Source organism: Lathyrus oleraceus, chromosome 7, assembly GCF_024323335.1.
Source record: "Lathyrus oleraceus cultivar Zhongwan6 chromosome 7, CAAS_Psat_ZW6_1.0, whole genome shotgun sequence".
In the NCBI taxonomy this organism is placed as follows: Eukaryota; Viridiplantae; Streptophyta; class Magnoliopsida; order Fabales; family Fabaceae; genus Lathyrus; species Lathyrus oleraceus.
Genome location: NC_066585.1, coordinates 35,798,156 through 35,809,461, shown reverse-complemented (window position 1 = coordinate 35,809,461; position 11,306 = coordinate 35,798,156). Strand labels below are relative to the sequence as shown.

The 11,306-nt window shown below is 39.8% G+C and overlaps 1 non-coding gene across 1 annotated transcript; it reads right to left on the bottom strand.

The window, feature by feature from the left end:
* Positions 1-6,172: 6,172 nt before the first annotated feature.
* Positions 6,173-6,279, bottom strand: LOC127108739 (small nucleolar RNA R71). Its single transcript, XR_007796254.1, has one exon. It is a non-coding gene; the product is annotated as a small nucleolar RNA R71 (small nucleolar RNA).
* Positions 6,280-11,306: the final 5,027 nt, after the last annotated feature.

The following is an 11,306-nucleotide window of genomic DNA, read 5'->3' as shown; positions in this document are numbered from 1 at the left end:
TAGTCTAGCGTACGACTACTTTCTTCGTCAGATACAGCCTAACGTACGGCTCATTCTGCAACTCCAATACGGTCTAACGTACGACCTATTTGGACCTTCAAATCCTCAGAAGCTGCCTAGCGTACGGTATATTCCGGGGTGTAGTCTAGCGTACGACTACTTTCTTCGTCAGATACAGCCTAACGTACGGCTCATTCTGCAACTCCAATACGGTCTAACGTACGACCTATTTGGACCTTCAAATCCTCAGAAGCTGCCTAGCGTACGGTATATTCCGGGGTGTAGTCTAGCGTACGACTACTTTCTTCGTCAGATACAACCTAACGTACGGCTCATTCTGCAACTCCAATACGGTCTAACGTACGACCCATTTGGATATTCAAATCCTCAGATGTAGCCTAACGTACGGCTCATTCTGCAACTCCAATACGGTCTAACGTACGATCCATTTGGACCTTCAACTCAGATGCGATCTAGCGTACGATCCATTCTGATTCCATCTTCGTCAGATACAGCCTAGTGTACAACTCACTCTGGCGTTCAGACACGGTCTAACGTACAATCCATTCTGATCCCTCATCCCCAGCAGCGTATAACACACTCTGCCTCCCCAGCGAAGTCGACAGCATAATGGACGACTCATTATACGGTCTAGCGTATGACCCGGTATGACGCCCATGTCTCCAGATATGGTCTAATGTACGACACAATCTGAAGCTCTCATCATCAAACTTCCTGGATGGCATCTTTAAGCCCATCTCCATCAAGACTAATAGACAAGCGCAAATTTTCGGGGCATTCTAGTGTTCAATAATCTCTCACCTCCAGACCACGAACGGCATACTCGCCATCCTAACTCTCTCGGTTCAAGAATATTGAACAGGGGCAGCTGTCATACCCCAAAATTTGCCCGCTGATATTACAAGACATTTTTCAGGACACTCCGACTTATTCTGCAAGGTACTGACATTAAAGGAACAAAAGCCCAGCTCACAACAGGCCCAATCCAAAAATGGCCCAAACTAGCTTGCTCGCTAGGCGAGCAATTCCTTCGCCTAGCGAACACTTCATTATGACACTCGCCCCAGCGAAGCATCAGATCCAGTAAAAGCCCAAAATAGCTTGCTCGCTAGGCGAGCAATTCCTTCGCCTAGCGAAGCTTGCGAATATCAGAATTTCTGGGCTTCATTCTGAGCCCATTAGGTCATCATAATCACTATAAATAGCCAAGCTTCAGCCACGAAAAGACAGACAGGAAAAGACGGACGGAAACCCTAGCAGAGAAACCCTGAAGATCGACTTAGAGAGTTCCGAGCAGAGAAACCCTGAAGGCCGCTCTTCCGCCCCAAAGTTACCGCCGCCCAACTCCACCTGATACCAAGCTCAGTTACAAACAGGTTTGCGTATCACCAATGCTTCATGCTTTTAATCGATAATCTTTACACATGCAAGGCATCATGGTTAAGTTTTCGGATATGTAATTTGAGTTCATTTAAGTATGCCTGAATATCCTGAATGCTTGTCTATGCTATGCCTGTAATCCAATACCATAAAAGTTCAGGTTTTCGGAGGTCATGCTGCTGTCAAAATCCAAACCCGTGGCCGCTCGCTAGCACAGCGCTAAGCGAGCCCGTAGCAAGCATTCGCTGAGCCCTCGCTAGGCGAAGCAGAGGCGAACGGGACAGTGGCTGCTTTGTTTATTTTCTATTCTGCCTTATGTCTATCTAACCAAGACTTATTACAATTCTGCATCATTTGGCCTGAGATTATGACTGTTGTGTTGTAGTGCAATTTCCAATTATACTTTATCTCGATGCTCTAATCCGTGTGTTGAATTGTGTAAAGGCTTACATATCCTTGAAGAAACGGCCGGCTAGGTATTCCACCTTACGTGTGGGATACCCTTATGGAGATTCACCCGGAATTATTCAATTGATTTTAATGTATTCATTTTATGGCGAAGATCCACCCTAATGGCTTAATTGATTTTAATGTATTAACTTTAATGCGGACCTAATTGCCCACTTGATTACGGCTACCTAATTGAATGTAAAACTTTGCCTTTTAACAAGTGATCCTGGACCTCTCTTTTGCCTTACGATATTACGGTACCACGGTCATGTCCCGCGAATGTGGGGATGCCCTTAGCAAAGACCCTTCGGTTAAATCATCATAGTCCCTCGAACGTTGCCTTTGTCCCTCGATGACCCTTCGGTGTAGCCTACGGTTAAATGATGATCGTCCCTTCGAATGCTAAGGTATCCTCACAACTGTTGCCTTCAATGACCAATCGATGACCCTACGATGTCCCTTTACATCTAAAGGATAAAACTACTTACTTCTCAATAGTAAGGACAGTTTTACCCTCATAAGGATAGGAAATGCCCGGAAAGACCTCGGACAGGTATAACCCTTAATTGCTCATTCATAACCACTTTCAAAACAACTTTCAAAACTAAACAACTTCCCTTTTCAAAACAACTTTCAAAACTAAACGAGATAACCACTTTGTATACATTCATACAAGAATCATTACAAAGTTAAATTCTCCTTTTCAAAACATTTTCTACACATTTTTCAAACACTTGTTCAAACGAGAAAAACATAAATGATTGAGCAATTAAGAGCCCATGGATAACCATGGATACAAAGGGTGCTAACACCTTCCCTTTGTATAATGTACCTCCCGAACCTGAGAATCTAAATTAAGGTCTTTCCTGTTCTTTTCCACCTTTCCTTATTGGATAAAAGAAAAGTCGGTGGCGACTCTTGCTACCCGCGACATTGCGATTAAAAAACACAAAAAGTCAGTTCACCGTATGACAAGGAGTTATCAAGTCTTAAACATAGGTATGAATATTAAGAGTAATATTTATACTGGATTGACCCGCTATGAGAATACTATATAGAATGTTATGCAAAGTGTCATAAGTTATTCTCATGGTGATAATGGTATATACCACCCTTCGACCTGAAACCACTGTGGAACCTAGATGTAAAGTCGAGTGTCTTATTGCTGATCAAACATTGTCTGTAACTGGATGACCATAAAGACAGTTGATGGGTACTCCACGAAGCATGCTAAGGGACATGAGTGACCTAGATGGAATTTGTCCATCCTACGTAACAGGATAAATGTCTATGGGCCCAATATTGAACTGGATAAGGATGACACGATATATGCCTTGTGTTCAATATAGACATAAGGGAAAAAGGGTAATTATATACATAAGTATTATCACAAAGGGATTTGTCAGATCACATGACATTTTCCTGTCTTGGGTAGCAGTGATGTGTTGCTAGATACCACTCACTGTTTATTATGTTAAATACGTGATTTAATATAATTCCCAATGCCGCGAAAACCTACAAGGTCACACACAAAAGGACAGATTGATGAGAGATAGAGTAACTAAGGAATACCGTAATGTACAGTGCACTTAAGTGAGTTGTAGAACATCATAAGGTACGGTGTACTTAAGTAGAATACGAAATATGGTTAGATACCACGCGCTCAAGTGATTTTAGCATATTATAAGATATGGGCCACACACACTTGAGTGGGTTTTTTAGCTTGCAACCCACACAAGTGGTTCTATAAATATAACCCTCGTGTAAAAGCATAAGAGCGGTTGCAATTTAATTTCTCTCTCTCTCTCTCTCTCTCTCTCTCTCTCTCTCTCTCTCTCTCTCTCTCTCTCTATCACTCACTCAAAGTCTTCATTCGTAGCAGCTAGCACTGAGATTGAAGGAATCTGTTCATGTGGATTGAGTAGAGGCATTGTCATTGTTCAACGTTCGTGATCGCTCCGTAGATTTGCATCAAAGGTTACAATTTCCACAAGAGGTAACGATTCTATCACTGATCATGCCCATTCGTAAGGATCACTAAAGGAGAAATTTTAAATTCCGCTGCGTGATAACACTGAAATTTACCGTATTTTCGACTCCGATTTCACATGCATTCTAGTTGTTTTATTGTTATTTTGTTGTGTTATTGCTATGTTTTCCTTTGTTTTCAGGTTTTTACTTTAATCGGAGCCCCGATCGAGAAAATGAGCGAAAAAAGAGCCAAAAACCCTAAAATTCAGCATTTTGTACTTGTGGCCTACCCCATGGTTGGCGCCATAGACCCTGCCATGACGTGTCCAAGCTCAACTTCCCTCAACTTCCACGTTCCCCACTACTTCCACTAAGGCGCCTCAGATTGGCCATGTGGCGGGCGCCACAAGAGGAAAAGTTTTCCCTCCCATTTTCAAGTTGAAAGGCATCCTGGTCATTTCCATCTTTTTACTTGCTTATAAATAGAAACTCGAAATCACTTTTACAATCATCCAAACTTATAGTAGAGGCAAACTCAGAGCAACTTTGTTTCACTTAGGCATATATTCAGTATTATAAAGTGGTAATCACTTCGCATTAGAGTGTTACCACAATTGTGTAATCGAGTCTGTGATAGAGTCTGTAATCGAGTTTGGAGCACTTTGGAAGGAAGTTAATCCTGCCGCCATTTTCATTTCCGCTTTGCAATTTACTCAACCTCCGGTTGGAGCAGGTTTTTATTACTTGTCTTTATCTTATTTATTTCCCGCACTCGCTTTACTTTATTTATTTCCTCGCACTCGCTTTACTTTATTTATTTCCTCGCACTCGCTTTAAATTATTTATTTCTCGCACTCGCTTTAAATTATTTATTTCCTCGCACTCGCTTTACTTTTATTTATTTCCTCGCACTCGATTTAAATTATTTATTTCCTCGCACTCGCACTACTTTTATTTACTTTCCGCACTCGCACTACTTTTATTTAAATTAATGCACTTTTACTTTACCATGTCTAACTAAATTTATAAGGTTAGAATGTAAGGATCGTAATTGAACCGATAATTCATACAATTGTTCGTAGAAACACTTAAGGGCTATTTTAACTTTCAACTTAAGTTTTCCCGCACTTCAATTCCGTTGGGTAAGATCGAAAGCTGTCCAACGTCTATCTAAACTTAATTGTTTTTAACTATTTCAAAAACAGCGAAAGCGCTTTGTTTAGTTCATTAGGAGTTTTTAACTTAAGAAGAAAAGAGATTTTAAAACTATTTTCGGACGCATTTATAAGTTTAGAGTCTGGTTTGTGAGAACCTCTTTTGGTTAAGAAATCCAGGTTCTAATACTTTTCAACTTAGTCAAGATACTATATTTCTTAAAAATAGGTTTACTACTCTAACGCAATGCGCGCCTTTTTATAAGTGACAATAAGAGGGTTTGATTAGGGAGTACAACTCGGTTCTGAATACGCGAAAGCGACAGTTCCTGTTAAATTAGTTATTTTCAAAGTAGAAAACATTGCCCATAAGTAGCTCTATTAGCAAGTACTTGGATTATTAATTGATTACGTGAATTACATTCGACCCTGTCTTTATTAATTAATCTTTATTCAACACTTTACTTTTCGTTGCACACTCCAAAAACATCTATTTTGATTACCTTTGATAAACACCATAACAATAGATAACGATAGATTGACACTTGGTCTTTGTGGATTCGACAATCTTTTATATTACTCTGACGCGTTCGTATACTTGCGAAACACCGCATCAAGTTTTTGGCGCCGTTGTCGGGGACCAATTTCGTCAAATTTCATTTTCTTGTTGTTATATCGTTTAGACTTAGGCTATTTCCCGTCGGTCAATGCGAAGAACTCGCAGCACCGGAAGTTTAAGCTTAGTACACCCTCTGGAGGAACCTGAACGTTACGCTCGCGCACGTTTATTCTTTCATAGAATTAAGAGAGCTATGGCCGAAGATCAAAACCAAAGACCTCTTAAGGACTTAGCTCAACCATCAAATGAAGAACCTAGTTCTAGTATAGTAAACCCAAGCATCCCAGCTAATAACTTTGAACTTAAACCATCATTGTTGCAACTAGTGCAATAGAGACAATTCGCAGGTCTCGCTACTGAAAACCCAAACCAACATTTAAAAATATTTCTTCAATTAGTAGACACTTTTAAAACCAATGGAGCTTCTCCTGAGGCAATACGTTTAAGATTATTTCCTTTTTCCCTCAGAGATAAAGCCCTATCATGGTTAGATTCCCTTCCACCCAATTCCATTACGACTTGGGATAACCTTAGAAGAGTTTTTCTTGCTAGATATTTTCCCCCGAATAAAACCGCCGTTCTTCGAAACCATATAACTAGATTTATCCAAAACCAAGGAGAATCGCTGTTCGAAGCTTGGGAGAGATATAAAGAGTTGTTACGAGCATGCCCACATCATGGTTTAGAAAATTGGTTAATCATTCAAACCTTCTATAATGGACTTCATTATAACACAAAGATGACCATCGACGCTGCCGCAGACGGTGCTCTGATGAACAAACCTTACCCTGAAGCTAGTGCCATCATTGAAGATATGGCTCAAAACCATCAATCATGGGGAGTCGAACGAGCGACAGTTGAGAAGAAGGAAGCCCAAGGAGGAGTGCATGAACTAAGCTCTATAGACATGATGCAAGCTAAAATGGATACATTAGCCCTTAAGGTCGAGCATATGTGCATAAACCTGAATACTGTAGCCGCAGTTTCGTCGGATTGTGAGGTATGTGGAACCAAAGGACACCAATCTGCAGAATACAATCTATTAAACGAAACCCACTCTGAGCAAGTGAACTACACCCAAGGGAACCCATACTCAAATACCTATAACCCTGGATGGAGGAATCACCCGAACTTCTCCTATAAAAACAATAACCCTATCCAAAATAATGCACCTCCGAGACCTAGTTATCAAGCCCCAAGATCAAATCAACCTATGCAACCTGTACCACTAAAGTCGAGCCTTGAGAAAATTATGGAAAATTTTATCACCGCTCAAACCCAACATGACAAGGAGTTCATGAACCAAAACATTCATGTTAACGAATTGATTACTCAATTAGGAACCAAGGTTGAACAAATAGTTACTCATACCAAGATGCTTGAAACCCAGATCTCTCAGGTAGCTTTAAACCAAGCCCCTCAGACTACACCTGGAGGACAATTCCCTGGACAACCTCAACAAAATCCGAGAGGACAAGCCAATGCCATTACCCTACAAAGTGGGAACGCTTATGATGAGCCACCAAACCCTAGATTGAGTGAACCCGAAACTTCTAAGGAATGTACCAAACCCACGGACGAAGTAAAGGAACCAGAGGAATCTGAAAACCAGGAAGGTCGAGAAAAAGGAGAAGAACCTAAAGATAAAACTTACGTACTACCCCTGCCATATAAACCACCTATACCATATCCGCAAAGACTCAAACAAACTCAGATCAATAAACAGTATCAAAAATTTATTAAAGTTATAGAAAAACTTCATGTAGAAATCCCTTTCACAAAAGCCATCACCCAAATACCTTCTTATGCAAAGTTTCTCAAAGACATCCTTACCAACAAACATAGACTTGACGATCCGAATCCTTTGGAATGTAATGCTATTTCCGAGGACAAATTAGCAAAGAAAGATAAAGATCCTGGAAATTTCTCCATTCCTTGCCTTTTGGGTAATCATGTCATCGAAAAAGCTTTTCTAGACTTAGGAGCTAGTGTGAGCCTAATGCCTTTAGTAGTTTGTGAGAGGTTGAACTTAGGAGAATTATAGCCCACTAAGATGTCACTTCAGTTAGCCGATAGATCTGTTAAATATCTGATAGGCATTTTAGAAGATGTTCCTGTTAGGATAGGTCAGTTATTTATCCCTACTGATTTTGTTGTCATGGACATCAAAGAGGACAATGATATACCAATCCTTCTAGGTAGACCATTCTTATCGACTGCAGGAACCATAATAGACGTTAAGAAAGGAAAGTTGACATTTGAGGTAGGTGACGAGAAAATAGAATTTATACTTTCGAAATTTCTTATGGCACCTATGATGGGAGACGCGTGTTATGCCTTAGATATCATTGATGAATGTGTTAGAGAATTAGAACAAAAAGAAATTATAAAAACAACCAAGTTACCATCAACTCTCATAAGGTAAGATGATGACTTTAAGAAACCCTACATCGATGATAACCTTTACGAATGTTTATCCCTTACCCCAGATCCTATGCCATGCCCTAAGAAACCAACCTTAGAACTTAAGGAACTACCTAAGAACCTGAGATATGAGTTCCTCGATGAAGAGATGAACCGTCCAGTTATAGTTAGTGCTACCTTAAGCCAAGAGGAAACGAACCAACTTTTAGACGTTTTATGAAGATATCCCTCAGTCTTAGGATATAATATCTCTGACCTGAAAGGTATAAGCCCATCTGTATGCATGCATCGGATTTCGCTCGAAGAAGATTCAAAACCCTCCAGAGAACATCAGAGAAGAATAAACCCTATAATGAGTGATGTTGTTAAAAAGGAAGTTCTTAAGTTATTTGAGGCAGGTATAATCTACCAGGTCTCTGATAGTAAGTGGGTGAGCCTTGTGCATGTAGTACCTAAAAAGGGAGGCATCACAGTCGTGCAAAACGATAAAGGCGAACATGTAGCAAAACGTTTAGAAGGAGGATGGCGGATGTGTATAGATTATAGAAAATTAAATAAAGCAACTAGGAAGGATCATTTCCCTTTACCATTTATAGACCAAATGTTGGAGCGTCTAGCCATACACTCTTACTTCTGTTATCTAGATGGATACTCTGGATTCTTCCAAATACCTATCCACCCCGAAGATCAAGAAAAAACTGCCTTTATATGCCCTTATGGAACTTTTGCCTACAGACGAATGTTGTTCGGCCTCTGTAATGCCCTAACTACTTTCCAACGCTGCATGATGTCAATCTTTGCAGACTACCTAGATGGTATCATGGAAGTATTTATGGACGATTTCTCGGTTTGCGGATTTGATTTCCATAATTGTCTCGCTAACCTTGAGAAAATCCTGGAGAGATGCGTGGAGGTGAACCTCGTGCTAAATTGGGAAAAATGTCATTTCATGGTAACCGAAGGAATAGTTTTAGGACATATAGTTTCTGAAAAAGGTATAGAGGTAGATAAAGCTAAAATAGAAGTTATAGAAAACCTAAAACCCCCAAAAACCATCAGAGAAGTCCGAAGCTTCCTTGGACGCGCTGGATTCTACCGGCGTTTTATTAAGGACTTCTCCAAAATAACCAAAGCTTTAACTGGACTTTTAATGAAAGATGTTGAATTCATTTTCGATGAAAAATGTAATGACGCATTTAATCTTTTAAAGCAAGCATTAATCTCTGCACCTATTATGAAACCGCCCGATTGGTCGGAACCTTTTGAGATAATGTGCGATGCTAGTGATTATGCAGTTTGAGCCATTCTAGGACAAAGGAAAGATAAAAAATTACATGCCATTTATTATGCCAGTAGAACCCTAGATGCTACCCAAGTTAACTACGCAACAACTGAAAAAGAATTACTCGCTGTAGTTTTCGCTATAGACAAATTTAGATCTTATCTAGTAGGAGCAAAAATTATAGTTTACACCGATCATGCTGCCATTCATTACCTATTAAGTAAAAAAAATGCTAAGCCCAGGTTACTCCGATGGATTCTATTACTACAAGAGTTTGATTTAGACATAAGAGATAAAAAGGGCACTGAAAATGTAGTAGTTGATCACCTTTCTAGGCTAGAACATCTAAAACCTGAACTAGTACCCATAAATGATGATTTCGCCTATGATAGACTGAGTAGAAACCATTGAAGATAACAACCTAGATCCTTATGAGCACCCCCAAAATTCCTTAGCAATAAGTAACGTACCCTGGTATGCAGACTTCGTTAATTACCTAGTTGCTGATATAGTACCCCCTGATCTTGACTACCACCGCAAAAAGAAATTCTTCCACGATGTGAGAAACTTCTATTGGGACGAACCACTCCTTTTCAAAAGGGGTAAAGATGGCATTTTTCGCCGTTGCGTTCCAGAAGAAAAGGTAAATAATATTATCGAGCATTGTCATTCTGCACCGTATGATGGACATGCGAGCACCTATAAGACATACGCCAAGATTCTTTAAGCTGGCCTATTCTGGCCTACCATGTGGCGTGATGTCTATGCTTGCATTGTCAAGTGTGATAGATGCCAACGCACTGGAAACATTTCAAGACGTGATGAAATGCCTCTAAGAAACATTCAGGAAGTAGAACTCTTTGACGTATGGGGTATAGATTTCATGGGACCTTTCCCACCATCCTTAGGGAACAGGTATATCTTAGTAGCTGTTGACTATGTGTCTAAGTGGATTGAAGCTATAGCTACACCCACAAACGACACTAGGGTAGTAATCAAACTATTTAAAAATTATATATTCCCTAGATTTGGAACACCATGTTTGGTCATAAGCGATGGAGGATCACACTTTATATCGAGAATATTTGACAAACTTTTAAGAAAATATGGAGTTAGGCATAGAGTAGCAACACCATACCATCCACAGACTAGTGGCCAAGTAGAAGTATCTAATAGGGAGATAAAACAAATCCTAGAGGAAACTGTTTCTATTTCTAGGAGAGACTGGTCTCAGAAGCTTCAAGAAGCATTATGGGCCTATAGAACCGCTTTCAAAACCCCTATAGGAACTACTCCTTATCAACTAGTTTATGGAAAATCCTGTCACTTACCGTTCGAATTAGAGCATAAGGCCTATTGGGCCATTAAGACTTTGAATTTAGACTACCTGGCCGCTGGAGAAAAGCGTACTCTAAACATTCATAAATTAGAAGAACTTAAGCAATCTGCCTACGAGAATGCAAAAATATATAAAGAGAGGACAAAAGCCTATCACGACAAAAGAATAGTAAAGAAAAACTTCAATATAGGCGATCATGTTCTCCTTTTCAACTATAGGTTACGACTCTTCCCTGGAAAGCTACGTTCAAGATGGACTGGTCCTTTCGAAGTATCCAAGATTCTGAGAGTCGGAGCCGTAGAAATCAAGAACGAAATATGTAGTCCATTCATTGTAAATGGACAAAGACTGAAGCTCTATGAAGGAGGAGACATTACAGCATACTACTCAAGCCACACCCTGATTGATCCACCAATTCCTACTACTACAGGTGTATAAATTCTAATCGTCAAGCTAATGACGTTAAACAAGCGCTGCGGGGGAGGCAACCCATGGTTTTTCTTTCATTTTACTTTTTCGCATTTATTTAATTTAATTTTTATTTTATTTTATCATATTTTGCATTGAGACTAAAATTTGAATGGTTTGCACTTTCAGGATCACTTTCTTAACTTTTACAGGATGCAGGATTTCGATGACATGCACGTGGCCTATAGAGATAATGCT